The sequence below is a fragment of the Schistocerca piceifrons genome, chromosome 2 (assembly GCF_021461385.2).
Source record: "Schistocerca piceifrons isolate TAMUIC-IGC-003096 chromosome 2, iqSchPice1.1, whole genome shotgun sequence".
NCBI lineage: Eukaryota > Metazoa > Arthropoda > Insecta > Orthoptera > Acrididae > Schistocerca > Schistocerca piceifrons.
The window spans coordinates 273,233,808-273,238,620 of NC_060139.1; positions in this window are offsets into that span (position 1 = coordinate 273,233,808).

A 4,813-nucleotide genomic window follows, 5' to 3' on the forward strand; every position below is an offset into this window, starting at 1 on the left:
GCCCGCCGCGCCCGGGACCGCTGCTCGCGGGCCGGGCCGCTGCTCCTGGGCGTCGGCGGCGCCGGCGTCGGCCCCGGGCCCGGCGCCTACCTGGGGGCGCGCCGCTGCGTCATGTGCGCGCGCACCGCCGCGCGACTCGCCGCCGCCGCCGCCCCCACCACGCCGTCGCCGCCGCCGCCGCGGCGCTCCACCTCACCCGCCCTCGTGTCTCGGGCTGCCTGAAGGGCCTCCACCTGTTCCCGCAGCTGCACCTGGTGGGACTGTCTCTCCAGTGCACGTCCTGACACCTGACGCGACTCGGCACTCCGCCACTCTACCACTCTAGTCAGCGTCTGAGATGACGGCTCTAGCAAGTCTCTTCACCGGTACCTACCTACTGCGAGAGCAGACATTTGGAACAAGTGTTGGGCCTCACAAATGATTACGAGAAGAACTAAAACGATTATGGAGACCAGAAGCTCCTCACAACACCGTACAGCAAATGTGATACACCTGCAGTGAGTGTGTACACTGCTACAGACGTTACTCGTATTTCAGTCCACACCAGTCCACAACTTATCATCTCAATTCCTAAACAGTCATTCCATTACTGTCTGCATCAATTCACATCCCATGCAACGCCTCCTTTCGCATTTGTTTTGGCACATCTCTACTGATAACCTGTAATGTTCCTGTACTGATTACCATATTTGAGACAAAGTACTGTACATTAACTGAGGTGGATTTAAAATGATACAGCCACATAGAAGCATTTTGACATTGGAGTACCCCATTAGCATAAAGCTGCAGACCAAACTACTATTATTGCATAAATCTGTGGACACTTAACTATATTGAAACACAGAGTAATGAGAAAGAAGCAAATAAAAAAAATGGCTTACAGGCATACCAAATCATTATTTCCATTTGACCTATCAAGCCGAAAATTCAGCCAGAATTTCGTGCAACATGTAATAACCAGGAAGGTAATTCAACAAACAGATAATCAAAATCTACCATTTATGTCCTCAGTTCCTTTCATGCCACGTTTGAATGGTTTCTTTCAATCAAACATTTTTTTCACTTCTACCACTAGACGATAACTTCTATCATCTACAATTATACGCACAAATTTCATTCCAAAGCACTATTCTCGCTGATAAGTTATGTCCACTGAATCACTGTCAACACAGAATTAAAAACCATAACATAACATCCAAAAATTATTCTTATTTCTAATGGGGCGAGACTCGCTTTTAAATCTTCCCCTTTCTTTTTATTTCATCTTCCTGATTCGAATGGCCTTTCTCAATGACTGGGAATTTCGTTATTTACTTTTCAGTAAATTTCGAAACTCGCTGGATAAATTCAAGTACCATCGTTGTTATAATTTTCTGTTCTGTTAAAGATTGTTCATACCATTAGTTATATCTTACTAAAACTCACATCCTTATATCTAAATTAACTAAAAAATACATCGTATTCTTACAGACCAATTCAGTCTGTTATTTTGAACAACAATATTCATAAAATACAAGAATGAGTGACATTGTTCCCAAGTAGTACTCGAGACATGTATTTTTAAGTAGTACAGTATTTTACGTTTAGAAAATTGCATAGAAATTGTGGTAATAACAGCCCTAGCATTTTAGACACCTTTTATATTTTGTCTGTTATTTAAAAAATATACAGAAAATGCGTATTATTTTGATCACTGGCAGCTACTAAGCAACCTTTTCCACATATGACATTTATTTTTTGGGACCTGATAGGTTATTGTAACCATAATATACAGCTCATCACATGTTACTGAAACAGAAGAGTAGCCACATAAAAGTAAATTCTAGTGAAATAAGTGACAACCCATTGTTTCTAATAAATATCAAACAATTCTAATGGTGAAAAAACGAGACTAATGTCAGATACTTTCGAAGAATTTAAAATAGTAACTGTACTGTGTGATAAATGAAGAAGAGTGAAGTAACAGAAGGTCTACTAAAGTCTTTAGGACATCTGGTGAAACCCAAATACTAACATTAATCACTGCAGACTTCTCTTATGGGGATAATTACTTTCATTGTAAATTAAAATAATGTGAAATACAGCTCAATAACGGACTAGCCATAAGTGGAAGTATAATTGTGTCTAAAAACGCCACAAACATTTGTACATTTTCCCCCTCATAATAATACTAATTTTTCTAACCGTTATTTTCCTCTCTTAACTGAGTATATAGTCAATTTAGTATGTTCTTCTATGTCAATGTGTGTCTTCTTGCAAGTACTGTGCTCGAGAAAGTTATGTAGAAACAAAGTTTTGTAGTTATAAGAAAATATTTTAATACACCGGTCTGTAAGATTACCTCAATTTGTAGAATTTTAATATGTAACAATGTTGTAAACAATTTCTTACTAAAATTTGAGAAGTTGTTGAATTCCTAAATAAAATTATTACTAAACTGCATAAAATAAACACAAGAATAAAGTTGATAAGCAGTCAGTAACCTGACTACTTTAAATATATTTTGTTAACAGAGGTGATTAAATTAGGGACCATAAATATAGAGAATAGTCTGTGTATATTATTCTATTTGTGTAACACATCTTCTTATACACATCTTGTAATTTCGATCTACAACTATGAGGCTACCACTGCAGAGTTTTATACCATTATATAAAACAATAGAAAGATCCATGGATGAAATGAAAGCTTTTCTCATACTTTACATTACAATCAGAGTTTGTCACTTCCCATAATGAAAAAAACCCTCCCAGCTATGACAGCTCACCAAGGAATCATGTAACAGATTAAACGTAGTTGAAATACGTTCACAGGGTATTGGAAGTGCAATGTGACTACTAATTATTTTCATTGTAAACGAAATTCATTGTGACATTTTGAATTAGAAAACGATTTTAATGTTGTTTTTCAGAGTAGCTATACATGATTACATCAATAATACGGGTTATTGAGTTAATGTTTTCATTAATGCAACCAATAAAGCTTACATGTTGTGCATTTATATATAAATGGTGTCTATTAATGATTAATAATTATAGAATGTATTCAGAGGAAACTGTTACAAAAGAGAAAAATAGAATTATAGGAAACTTTTTAATAAAGAGATGGTGCTTTAAGTTATGGTGTACCATATTTTTACTTAATCCGCTTTCTTCTTCTGTGGATTATTGTTATTAGCAAAAGATCTTCCCAGAAACGTGACATTCATCTACAAAATAAATATAACAAAAATTTTCAATAAACAGATCAAATATCGGAGGGACATTTAAACATTATGTAGTGCTCCATTTTAGGTATGATAATTATTGCTTATGGATTCACCATAATTTTATTTCTTTCATTAAACTCTTTGCCATCAGTAAAAATATTAGAGAAATAATTTGTCTGATTATCTGTGATTCCTTTAACATATTATGAAAGATCTCTTCACTGTTACTACTCATGCAACCAACCTTTGTCTTTACCACATATATAACTAATATACTCATTCGTTTTATTAAGTCTGGTCTATGAGTACTGTAATTCCTTTTAAAGGATTTACATGCATGTAAAGGTTCTTTACAAACCGCTGAATCATAGTTTAATGTACTTGGGAAATTCAATTTTATTATGGTTAAGTTAATGCATAGCATTTTGTCAGTTTGTTCATATATTACAAAGCTGTTTAACGAATTATCTTATATTATTTATTCTGGCCGTTTACTCTAACATTTTTATTTTAGATAATGGTACTTATGTTAATATTCACTCATTTTTATGTTTATCACAATCTATATTCCTTCAGCAGACATGTAAGTAATGTCATGTTCCCTGTTTATTCTAAAACAGTTAATTAGGTGACTACCTTTACAAAGAATATACCGTTACCTGAAATATGTAAATAGTTTTTAATAGTTTTTGGTTGTCATCCAAGACCAATTGTTGTAGTTATTAGATTTGTGAGCACTGAATGCCAGATTCTTAAAAAGCTTAGAGTAAACAATTTTACATGTTCTGCCTTAATTAGTATTTCAAATGATCGATATATATCTTCCATACCTGTCGCTTAAAACGAAATTAATTTTCAAATTGCCACACATGTCAGAAATTTTTTTATTTATTTGACTAGTTTTGCTAATAAGACATGAGCATCACCTGATATTCACTGCCTTGGTGGTAACACGTTTTACGTTGAAAGCACCACTTGACACCAACTTCAACACAAAATGGTGTGTGTTGGATCTTCATATCCAACACTGGAATGTACGCAAGGTGATATTAAAGCAAACGGAATTGACTGTGAGAAGGGCAACATTTGAAGCCAATTGTGACTACCATAGCAGAATATTATGCAAAGACCTCTCAGGAAAGTGATGCCAGGCTGAGACTTGGGCCCAGAACTTTTTTGTATGTGCTAGGAAGCTTCAAAACAGCTTACACTATGCTACAGAGCGAAAATTTACTTTAGAAATAATCCTTTACGCTGTAGCTAGGCCATCATCTCTCCACAGTACCCTTTCAGTCAGGATTGCCACAAGGTAAGCAGGATAAAAACCTTTATATTGGAAAATTACCAGAGAGATACTGCCGGAAGTAATGCCATGAAGGCGGGTCATGAGTTACGCTTGGATAGCAGGGTCAAATCTGTAATGGGCTATCAAATGAAAATGAGACAGATGATTGTCATAACTGTTAATACATTTATCCCACTGACAGACAAGAGGGTCAATGACTGCATGAAAAAATGTATACAATTGTAAACGTAAGCTTCCGCGGCCGTTGCACTGTCAATAAAATTCTCCTGGCTTTGAGGCCATATTGTCATCTGTAAAAT